This window comes from Giraffa tippelskirchi, chromosome X, assembly GCF_054371585.1.
Source record: "Giraffa tippelskirchi isolate mGirTip1 chromosome X, T2T-mGirTip1v1.2.pri, whole genome shotgun sequence".
In the NCBI taxonomy this organism is placed as follows: Eukaryota; Metazoa; Chordata; class Mammalia; order Artiodactyla; family Giraffidae; genus Giraffa; species Giraffa tippelskirchi.
The window spans coordinates 67,673,598-67,686,589 of NC_137289.1; positions in this window are offsets into that span (position 1 = coordinate 67,673,598).

Sequence of the window (12,992 nt, forward strand, 5' to 3'; positions counted from 1 at the left end):
TCAGACATAACTGAGAGACTGAACTGAACTGAAAAGAAGTCCAAACTAACAACTTCCACTTATCTGTCATTGGTATTCCTTGTAGCAAGAGAGGTAGGCTTGCACTCCCCCAAATATAATTTGGTGCATATATTTTCCTTGGTACTTTCCAATTTGATCTCACAGAATGTGCTATTGTACAGATTTGAATAATTAAGTCACTGGAAGCCCGAAGGGAGGCTGGATATTAGAGACAAGTTTTTGTAGGGTTTCTCTGGTGGCTCAGAGGGTAAAGTGTCTGCCTGCAATGTGGGAGACCCAGGTTCTATCCTTGGGTCTGGAAGATCCCCTGGAGAAGGAAATGACAACCCACTCCAGTACTCTTGCCTGGAAAATCCCATGGACAGAGAAGCCTGGTAGGCTACAGTCCATGGGGTTGCAAAAAGTCAGACACGACTGAGCGACTTCACTTTCACTTGTTGTAGTAAAGAAGATTGTCTTGCACTCTGGTACATTTAGGGAAAACCAAATTCCCTTGTTCTTCCTTTAATTCAGTAAAACACTTCAGTTTGTGTCTCATGACTGCACTAAAGTGGATTCCAGTGTTGTATTTACTCTTCCCTGGGGAGTCATCCATAAAATGCTTTGAGTTTTTTTTTTTTTTTTCTTTTTTGGTGCTTCTTTTCTAGTTCCACAATGTGAGCTAGTGAAGGGCATTTTTTAAAATTAAAAAAAAAAAATCAGACTGCAAAGAATATCTGCTCTGAAACAAATGTGTGCAAGGAAAACAATTTAAATTGTTTTATTTTAAATTGTTAAATTTAAAACATTTCTTTTCTGCCATCTGGTCTGACCTCTTGCCAAAACAGGAAATAAGTGAATTATCCTTAATGCAGTCCTATCTGAAGCTGCCTACTGACATTTCAGAACTTTCAGGAAAATCTTCATGCTCTGGACTTTACCCTAATTTCTCATCTGTTTCCCATTATCTTTCATAAAATTTACTTTCCCTATGCTCACTTTTTTTACATCTTACTATACAACAGTGAACGTTAGTTTCTGCTGATATGATGCATTGTGTATAAGGACGCATTCAATAATAAGAACGGACGATCCAGCTTAAATAATACTCTCTCATAGCCAGAGGTTCAGAGTCAGGAAGAGTTCAGGGTTTGCTCAAGGTTCCTATCAAGGATCCAGGTTTTAACTCTCTTTTGGCTTTGTTAACTTATGAATAGCATTTGTAGTGGAGTAGTATTGTGTCAACTTAGCTAAGTTGGAATCATGTGTTCCAGAATTTCCTTTCCTGCATAGTTAGAGTTAGCAAGAGTCAGAGGTCATTTTGTGTGAGATTTGGAAGGTAGAAATAAAGTAGCAGCCAAAGTATTTTTATGTTTAGAAGATTGATGTAGGGGTACCAGGTGTTGTTGCAATTCACACATGTTGTTGCTTATCTACTGGCTAGTCATTTTGGCAAAGGGCAGGAGCAGGCCTTCAGCTGTTTGTTCTCCCCCTGGATCCTCAACGTTCTGTAGCTACTGGGCCAGATGAGTATTTATTTCCTCAATGAAGGATACTGTGGAGAGAGCGCAAACTAGCCAAGATAGTGTGTTCAGGCTCTCTTGCCCCACGTCTTGTAAATAATGACTATGTAACAGCTGAGATCATTTATAGCACTGCACATGTGCATCACAAGGCACCCGCATGGTGCCAGGTTGTGTGTGTTATGCCTGTACGAGCCCCACCCACAAATCGGTGGCCTTACTGCTACATCATGGCTGTGACTGTTGGGTCAGCCATGAGAGGAGAGAATATAACATGCCTACTTTATGGCCATTGTGCCAGTCAGGAGAGAGGTTGTGTTGTGTTAGGTTATGCTATGGCTGCTGCTGCAGCTGCTGTGTCAGCCAGCAGAGAATAAATGTGTCTTCAGTTCCTATGGCTCCTCAACTCCTTGAGTCTTCTTCCAGCTTCCCTGCTCACACCTTGTCTACCATGGGTTCAACAAATAGTGTGCAGAGTGAGATACAGCAAGACAACTGGTGTCACACACAGGATCAGTGATACAGATACCAGATTCATATGCGTGATAGCTACATCTTTAAAATGGGAAGCAATTGAGAAACCAACATGAGATCAGGTTCATTTTCAAGGGTTCCAGCCTCCCCTTACTCTCTCTCACTTCATATTCACCCCCTCCTCAGCTGCCTTCCCTGCAGATTTCAAGATCACTAAATGTAAAATCAACAGACTTAAAGTGACTATTTATTAAGGTTCCACAATTGCATAAGCTTAAGGTCAAATACGGGCTTCCTAGGTAGCTCAGTGATAAAGAACCCACCTGCCACTGCAAGAGATGCAAAAGAGGCAGGTTTGGTCCTTCGGTGGGGAAGATCCCCGGAGTAGGAAATGGTAACCCACTCCAGTATTCTTGCCTAGAGAATCCCATGGGCAGAGGATCCTGGCGGGTCACAGTTCATGGGGTCGCAAAGAGTCAGACACGGCTGAGTGACAAAGTGCACAGGCACACACAAGGTCAAATATACATATTTTGGGGGTTGCACTCACAGGCCTATGAGGCTTATACTTGCCCAGCTTCAAGATCGAAGAAAGAGCCCAGAGTCAGCAACAGACACATCATTTGTTTAATGGATAGGGGAGCTTACACATCTGAAGCAAGGTCTCAGAGTGACACCCTACCCTGTGGTGGGCAGGACATGGCAGTACCATTCACTCTTGTGGAGAATAGGGATACTACCAGTTTATAGGAAGAATTGATGTCAGATTGGTTCATTGGTTTTGTCTCTCTTAGCCCCTCTTGATCCCTTGGGATACGTACCTTCCTGGAGGCAGAGGTCTTCCCTTTGTTAAACTATCAAAGGAGAATCATTCTAGAATAATCACTAGCTGGGGCAGGGATGCGGTGAGACAAGTATATAGGTAATTACTGATTAGACTTTATGATTAAAGGGGAAAGTCAGTCAAGAGAGCAGGGTGTATTGGAAGCAGGGACTGGTGGAGCACAGGATGTACGGCGAGCAAGAGAACATCCATCTTGGGTGCCTGTTGTGGTCTTTTACAGACCTGGGCATGGGGACCGCAGTCAATGAAAAGAAAGAGAGAAAAAGAGAGAGAGAGAGAGAGCAGTATCTCTCAGGTTCGTGCAAAACCAATATAACCCATGCACAGGACTTGTACCGCTCATGAAGGCACAGGGCGTCCTCTCAAGGAGGTCTTGAAAGCCCGGGCGAGAAAGTGAGCTTGGTAGGCTTCCATGCTCCGAAGAGAAAGAAGACAGAAAGAAGGACACAGGGGACCCAGGTCTCTAGTGGAACAAGGGTATTTTATTAGCAGAACTGCATGCTTATATATCTTCAGTAAAATGATTACTCAGCCTTTACAAAGAATGAAATTTCACCAGTTGCAACAAAATGGATAGTCTGATACATACAAGGTCACTGAAGAGAGTCACTGAAGGGAGTCACTGAAAGGAATCCAAGCAGGTGCCCGTTCTCATGATCTCAGTCCTGAGAATTGTGTGCAGCTCTACTCGTTCCTGTTTTCCAGGGACTGATAAGGAACAAAGAGTCCTTGAGAAATGGCACTCAAAGGAAAACACAACACATTGGATCCCTTAATGTTGAATGTCCCCTGACAATTCCTTCTTTTTTTATTTTTTCATAATTGGGTGTGACTGTAGATATTTTAGTGAAAAAGGTCCTGACCAAATGAGTTTGTTTAGTTTGAACAATTTTAGTTGAAAGGCATCAGTATACTACAAATACAACCATCAGGATAATTATCAGTGTTATAACTTCAGATCCAATACTATGTATAATGTTTTGAAACCATCCTTGAGGGTCTAGCCCGGATAATTGATCAGCTAGTTGTTCAGCTAAGGTTTCTAGATTGCTGGAAGAGGGTAGATTTTTAGAGAAGGCTTCAAAAATTTCCTTTTGTAATAATTGTACATTTAAGGAAGCATTATCATGTAAGTCTTGAAAATGAAATTTGATTTGTTCCCAATTGTAGGCACTATAGTTGAATCGAACAGGGGTAATACAAAATTGAGTAGAATTCCAACCACATTTTAGTTTAACTTATTTTTGTAAATCTATTAATTGATTTTAGACCCATTGGATGGCTGTTTTTATTTTCTGTATTTCATCTTGAATTTTTCATTTATCTGAGCCAGAGTGGTCCACATAGTATGAGCATCTTTGGTCCAATTTTGAATAAAGTTGTGTGTTTGAACTGAGATTTGTAAAGTAATGTCTGTGACAGTGGCAGTAGTGCAAATGGCTGTTAATCCCAAAATGCCAAGAACTAACCATCTAATGAATCGTTTAGATCGCTGAAGTAATTTAGTAAGTAGCTGGAAGGCAAGCCCTGCCATGAGACCTTCTTCCTAGGGTCGTTGGAGATCTATTGGCAACCACAGATGACGTTGATATTGAAGAATCAGAAGGGATTTGTTTTTCAAAGAAACAGAGGAATTAAGACAAGTATACAATTTGCAATCTACACAAGTCACAGAACGTAAAGTCTTATTAAATTGTAAGTTCCCTATAGCTATAACAAAAGGAAGGGGAACACAAGCTTGTATGAAATATAAATGATTATAATGAAAGGAATACTTACTGTGACTATGATTGGTCCCCATAAAATATCTAGTCCAAGTTCCAAGTTCTGTGGTGCTCGTGGCAAGTTTCCAGATGTTCCATTGTTCAAGCCCAATCCGTTTATTGAGGACGATTTGAGGGTGAGGGGGTGCCATTCCACCGTCAAGTCAGCCAAAAAGTCCTTTGTCATGGTAATGTTCCATCATAGTATTGGTAATCTTCCATGCTACTTGAGTAGCATAATCACATACAGTGTTGTTAATAGCCTCTGAACATCAGATAATCACATACCATGGGGTCCCCAGTTGACAATGGTGTAATTGGCCACAAACATTAATTTTCTTGTTTTGGCTTGACATCTGTCTCAATGAACAGGAGTATATTTAAAGTTTTTTATAAGTAAACTCTTTGCATAATGTTTTTTGTCCTTCCTGTAGAGTTTCAGTAGTGTTGACCTGGTTCTCATAAAAAGAAAGGACAGTAAAGAATCCAAGAAATGTCTGAAAGTCCTTTTTTTTTTTTTTTGGAGGCAAGATGAAAGCCCAAGTTTGTCGGCTAACGTTAACGCATAATTTGGTTGGACCCATGCATAAAGGAAGGATTTCATAAACTAGAGACATATTAATTAGTCTCCTTTTTTCCTCAGGGTGTGAGGGCCCCTCCAAGCTCCAAGGAGGAGGCATATGTATTGAGTCATTGGTGGATGCGATTGGTCCTTTTTCTGTCTATTCTACAACCTGCAGTAAAGGGGGGTTGGTATATAAGCCCAGTAAGTATGATTAATTCAGCTTGTGCAGGGGAAGCAAAAACAAGCAAAGCAAGCATAGCAACAAAAATATTTTCAGGATTCCGAGGCATTCCCTGTTGAGAAACCAGATTTGCAACTTGATTGGTAAGGGTTTTTATCTGTCCCCAAGTAGGGAGATCATGAGGTAGACGACATTGAGTGTGGCGTTTTTTGGAAATCTCTAAAGCCGCCATGGCTTGTACTGGAACTTCCTCTTTCAGGGGATTTCGCCTTTTCCTCTCTGTCTTGAACGCCAGTGGTTCTCTGGGGGTGCATCTTCTGAAGAAGGAGCCAATTGACTTCTCTGGATCCATCTGGAGAAATATAAGCAGACTTCTGTCTCTGTAATATTAATTTTCCAGATTTTCATTGTTTAGTCAACCCGTTTTGATACCAAATGGGCAGAGGAAGGGAGATATCCTTCAATGCCTCAAAATGTTTTTCTGCTTTTGTCAATATATCTCCTTGCGGCAAGTTTAACAAAAATTAAAACAAATAAATCTGCATTAATGATAGTTAGAAGATTAAAGAATTAACAATCATTATAGGATTAAAGGATACATTGCATTGGAATCTAGTAAAGTCTGCTCTGGATAAATAAGATAGATGTGTCCCTATGTATTTCCCCTTTTTATTTATTTATTTTTTTATATGTAGTTTCAGTATGTGATGTGTTTGTATATGGATAATATAAATGGGGGAAGTGCAGTTTCTAATAAGAGTTTGTAGTTTGAGAAAAAGTTGTTGTTGAATAATAGGTTGATTGGAGTGTATAGTGGAGGTTTTTATATTTTATAATATAAAAACTGAATATAAAAAATCAGAGACTATATTAATGGGGTAAGGATGTAGGTGAATTATTTGAATAAGAGCACATAATTCGTTTTGTTGAGCAGAATGAAATTCAGTATAAAAGACTTATATTTTTTGAGAGATCAGAGCTTGTTAGAAGGATAATGCAACGAAATTTCTTAAAAATATTTTAGAAAAGCTATTTGGAAATCAGTAGAAGTGTGTAATGTGTTCTCGAATTGAGATTTATTGATAGGTATTAAAATTTTATGAGGATCGGAGCCAATTAAAGTCCTAGTTTTATTTTTTTCATTGATAATGATTAGCGTGATTAACTCAAGGTAGGGTGTAAGTGATTTTGTCACTCTAGAATGGGTATAGATCCACTTTATTGGGTGTTCTTTTTAAGCAAGAAGTTCTGTGGGGGAATGAAGAGAGGGCAGTATAAACAATTTTAGAAGTAAATTAAGTCTAATATGTGTAAGAAATTGCTTTTGCAATTTATTTTGTGTTAAATAGAGTTTTTTTCTTGTGTCTCTTGTGAAAGTGAATGAGGGTTATTTAAATTTGGGATCTCTTTAAAAAGTATTCAATAGATTAGTCAGTTGATAATTAGCAATGTCTAAAGAAGATCTAATCCAATTTATATAGTCTAAAAGTTTTTGAAAATCATTCAAGGTTGATAATTTATCAGTACGAATCTATGTTAGTTGGGGAGTAATATGTTGTCTATTAATAACAAATCCTAAGTAATGGTAAGGAGTAGAGGTTTGAATTTTTTCAGGGGTAATAATTAATCCAGAGTCTGTCAAGCACTGTTGAGCTATATTAAAAGCATGTTGAGTTTTTTTTTTTTTTAACAGATGGAGTTGAAAATAATATATCATCTATATAATGAATAACAAGAAAGCTAGGATTTTTTAAATAGGTTCAAGGGCTTTGATTAGGTAATATTGACATATGGTGGGAGAATTCATCATTTTTTGAGGCGGTAGAGTCCATTGGTACCGTTTATGAGGTCTGGTGTGATCAGGATAAGGAAGAAAGAAAGCAAATCTCTTTTGGTCTAGATGGTGCAGAGGTATATTAGAAAAGCAATCTTGTAAAACTATAATAATAATAATATGTCAGATTTGAGGAATAATGGTAGGTGATGGGATTTTTTGGTTGTAATGTACCCATAGGTTTTATAGATGTATTAACTTTTTTAAGAGATGCCATTTTTCAGATTTTTTTTTTATAACAAAAATGGGAAAGTTCTAAGGGGAATAAGATTTCTCAATATGTTTTAATTCCAATTGTGTATCTATAAGTTCTTTAGCTGTTTGTAATTTCTTTTTTGTAAGGGACCATTGTTCTGTTTAAATAAGTTCGTCATACTTTCAAGTTATTTTAATAAGTATATTGTTTGTTAAATGAGCAGTGGCCCCTAAGAAAAATGTGGAATGTATATCTGAGTTTGTCATTGTATAAGTAAATCCCTTTCTATTAGATTAAGGGGTGCATCTATCACATAAGGTTGTAATGTTACAGGCTGGCCTTTTGGTCTCTCATAAGGATAAATTTGAATACTTTGATAGACTTTTTGTATTTTGGATTGAGAAATTTCTGTAATTTGGCAAGAAAATTTTTGTATAGGCCAAGATTTGGGCCAGAAATGTTTGGAAATAATAGTGATATTGGATCCAGTATTGAGGAGACCAGAAAATATTTTATCATTAATTTTGGTATTTATATTTGGCGGGTATGTTTAGATACCAATGATGTCCATAAGGATTGGTTTTGATCTGTATTTTCTAATTTATTTGTCTGTATATCATTAGAGGAGTTAATAGAAATGTAAGGTAAAATAAGTAACAGGGCAATTTTGTCCCCTTTCTTGAATTGTCATAGTATCTGAGATGATATCATAATTTGAATTTCTCCCTTATAATCTGAATCAACTATTTTAGGGTGAACAGTAATTTCCTTAGAAGTCAAGCTAGATCAGCCAAGTAAAAGGCCAAAGGTTTGTGGAAGTAGGGGTACAAAAAGTCTGGTAGGTATTCTAAAAAGGGCTGCTTGAGAAAAAAAGAAAAGCACTTAGGGCTGGTATATCGACGGCACCATTGCCAGATGTTGAGGGTTTGAGGGAAAAGATGGAGTTTGTCCCTAGTTTTTGTTGATGGGGACCGGGGAGTCCCCGGCTTGGAGTTTCCTGAAATAGGCCTTCCTTCAACATCATATTTAGATAGATATTTTCTGGCCTATTGTATCTCTTTATGGCAACGATGGCAGATCCTTGGAGGTTTTTTAATAGTTTTAATTTGTGTGTGTATGTGTATGTGTGTCTTTTAGAGCAATCCCTTTTTAAATGGGTTTTGTCCCCACATGTAAAATATATTTTATTTCCCTTTTTAAAAGTAGTAGCCATTGTTTCAGGTAACATTTGCATTTTTGAGTTTCTGATCCTAAATGGTGATAAGCCTTCAAATAATCAATAATAGTCCCAGTCTCATGAATTGAAGCGATAGCTCTTTGATGTTCCTGATTTGTATTTTCATAAGTAACCAGTTTTTTTGCATTTTGGCCTCTTTTTTGATAACATTATGGGAAATAGCAACTTCCAATCTAGCTAAAAAAATTAGCATAGGCTTCATTAGGCCATTTTCCAAGACATATATTTTCAGATAACTATGGCACAAGATTAGCCGGGGAGAACAGGTTCCAGATAATGTCTCTGGGCAAGATATACTGTTTCTGTGTAATCAAGGGTATAAGTCTTGAGATATAGGTTTCCAGGCAAGATTTGTTACAATTATAATCATTAACATAGAGCCTAAGAAAAGCATTTCCATGAGTGAGACATTGTGCTGTGTAATCATTAGTTTTGGACCTAAAAGAAGGTCACTTTTCTGGCAAGATACATTGTTGTACAAGCCTTAAGGAAAGCATGAGTGAGAATATTTGCTTTCTCTTCATAGGGCCCTGGACTGTTTGCTTAAGTTTAACTCTTTCATTTCTTCTTGTTTTTAGGAGAATACGGTTGCTAGGGAAAGGGGTGGAGAAATCATTCTGTAACCTCTTCTTGCTGGGAAAGGGCATAGGCCTTAAATTGTTGAGGCAATATATTCTCCTTATCTTCATATTGAGGGTCCCTGATCTAGGTGCCCTGAGTAATAGCTAGAGGAGGCAATGAAAACTGTAGGAGCATTAATAATCATCTGTAACTTAAATGTCTAAGCCATTTAGATATAAAGTTCATTATAAAAAGCAAACAGCAAGAACAAGATGACTACAATTATTATAGTCAAGATAGTTTTCCACCACGGAGGGCTTTGTATTTGAGGTTTTATAGTAACAATTGTTTTGTATCGGTTAACATTTCAAAAGTAATCTGGTTTTGGAGAGCATTAGCTCTAGCATTAGAATTGGCATGATCTCTGGCCATATCTTGAAATCATATTGTCCATTGAAGATATTTTCCTTGTTTATGGAGAGCTCTTGTCAAAATTTGCCAATCATAAGGAATAAAATTCCCAATAGAAGATGCCATAGTGTTTAGAAGTTCTTAGCTTTAGTGTCAAAGAGAGCCTCAGAAGAGTCATCATCAGAGCCATTTTGTCCTAGAACCTTAAATAAATGATTAAGTCAAGTAGAAAAATGGTGGGGCTTTCCAGCCATTTGTCCCATAACCCCACACTTACTTGACCTCAGTAGGTCCCAGTCACTCCATCCTAAATGCCATGAATACCATGTCCCTGTTGGGGCACCACTTGTTGCAATCTTTTACAGACTGGGACATGGGGACCGCAGTCAACGAAAAGAAAGAGAGAAAAAGAGAGAGAGAGCAGTATCTCCCGGGTTACATGCAAAACCAATATAGCCCATGCACAGGACTTGTACCGCTCACGAAGGCACAGGGCGTCCTCTCAAGGAGGTCTTGAAAGCCCGGGTGAGAAAGTGAGCTTGGTAGGCTTCCATGCTCCGAAGAGAAAGAAGACAGAAAGAAGGACGCGGGGGACCCAGGTCTCTAGTGGAACAAGGGTATTCTATTAGCAGAACTGCATGCTTATATATCTTCAGTAAAATGATTACTCAGCCTTTACAAAGAATGAAATTTCACCAGTTGCAACAAAATGGATAGTCTAATGCATACAAGGTCGCTGAAGAGAGTCACTGAAGGGAGTCACTGAAAGGAATCCAAGCAGGTGCCCGTTCTCATGATCTCAGTCCTGAGAATTGTGTGCAGCTCTACTCGTTCCTGTTTTCCAGGAACTGATGAGGAACAGAGAGTCTTTGAGAAATGGCACTCAAAGGAAAATGCAACATATTGGATCCCTTAAAATTGAATGTCCCCTGACAGGCGCCCTAATTTTATATATATTTTATATATACTTCCTAGTGTGGTTAAGTTTCTACGATCAAACTCTGACCAATACAGCATTGCTTCAATAGTAAAATCATTGTAATTATATGTACAAGTGAAACAAGAGTGGATGTTGCACAAGATTTCATAAACTGCAAAATATGAGAGTTTACAATATTGATGACGTTAATTTTTTTAAAGATACAATAAACATTTATTTATAATTGCAAGGGCATAAAGAATACCGGTACGAACTAAAAATGTCTGAAGTAAAAATTGTAGGATTTGATGGTGAAAGAGCAGGTGCAATGGAAGAGAAGCAGTGTAGCAGCTAACTCATAGGCTCTTGCATCAGGTTTCTAGGGTCCAAACTCTGGCTCTAATCCTTACTGGCTATGTTACCTTGAACATATTATTTAACCTCTCTGACTCTTAGTTTTCTCATTTTCATTATGTGAATAATAATAGTAGCTCTTTGATTGTTGCAGAAATAATACACATGATGCAGAGAAAGCACTCAATAGATTATAGATATAATTATAATGATGATAATAAGGATGATAACTTTTATTCAATATTATATTAGCTTGAGCAATCCTAAATAGTTTGTGAGGAAGGGAAGCTCCCCACTATTATTGAAACTTAAATTTAAAAAATAAATAAATAAATCCCACAATTTCACTAGGAATTAAACAAAAAGACTATAAATGAATTCAAAAAGCACATTATTGTATTATAGGCTGGATCAGCATCCTGCTTTCTGCCTGAGCAATGATCTGATGTAAATCATATATGCCTCAGAATACAAACAAAATTGGTATGACATGATATGCACAGAACAATTCATCTTTGGGAGGTCATTAATAATAAATAATTAACTTCATTGTTCAGTTCAGTCACACAGTCATGTCTGACTCTTTGCGACCACATGAACTGCAGCACGCCAGGCTCCCCTGTCCATCACTAACTCTTGGAGCTTGCTCACACTCACGTCCATAGAGTTGGTGATGCCATCCAACCATCTCAAGCTCTGTCAACCCCTTCTCCTCCTGCCTTCAATCTTTCACAGCATCAGGGTCTTTTCCAATGAGTCATTTCACATCAGGTGGCCAAAGTATTGGAGTTTCAGCTTCAGTATCAGTCCTTCCAATGATTATTCAGGACTGATTTCTTTAGGATTGACTGGTTTGCTCTCCTGGCAGTCCAAGGGACTCTTAAGAGTCTTCAACACCACAGTTCAAAAGCATCAATTCTTTGGTGCTCAGCTTTCTTGTAGTCCAACTCTGACTACTGGAAAAACCATAGCTTTGACTAGACGGACTTTGTTGGTAAAGTAATGTCTCTTCTTTTTAATATGCTGTCTAGGTTGGTCATAGATTTGCTTCCAAGGATCAAGTGTCTTTTAATTTTATGCCTGCATTCACCAACTGCAGTGACTTTGGAGCTCTCCCCTCAAAAATGAAGTCTGTCACTGATTCCATCGTTTCCCCATCTATTTGCCATGAAGTGATGGGACAGGATGCCATGATCTTAGTTTTCTGAATGTTGAGTTTTTTTTTTAATAGCTCATTTTTTAAATTTTTATTTATTTTTTTAAGTATTGGCATTTCTTTTTTTTACTTTACAATATTGTATTAGTGTTGCCATTCATTGACATGAATCTGCCATGGGTGTACATGTGTTCCCCTTCCAGAACCCTCCTCCCACACCCCTCCCCATCCCATCCTTCTGGGTCATCCCAGTGCACCAGCCCCGAGCACCCTGTATCATGCCTCGAACTTGGACTGGCGATTCGTTTCACATATGATAATTTACATGCTTCAATGCCATTATCCCATATCATCCCACCCCCGCCCTCTCCTTTAGAGTGCAAAATACAGTTCTATACATCTGTGTCTCTTTTGCTGTCTCGCATACAGGGTGATCTTTACCGATTTACTAAATTCCATATATATGTGTTAGTATACTGTATTGGTGTTTTTCTTTCTAGCTTACTTCACTCTGTATAATAGGCTCCAGTTTCATCCACCTCATTAGAACTAATTCGAATGTATTCTTTTTATTTGCTGAGTAATATTCTTTTGTGTATATGTACCACAGCTTCCTAATCCATTCATCTGCTGATGGACATCTAGGTTGCTTCCAAGTCTTGGCTATTATAAACAGTGCTGCGATGAACACTGGGGACATGTGTCTCTTTCAATTCTGATTTCCTTGGTGTGAATGCCCAGCAGTGGGATTGATGGGTAAGCCAACTTTTTCACTCTCCTCTTTCACTTTCATCAAGAGGCTCTTTAGTTCTTCGCTTTCTGCCATAAGGCTGGTGTCATCTGTGTATCTAAGTTTATTGATATTTCTGAAGTATTGATACCTCTTTCACTTTCATCAAGAGGCTCTTTAGTTCTTTGCTTTCTGCCATAAGGCTGGTGTCATCTGCGTATCTAAGTTTATTGATATTTCTGAA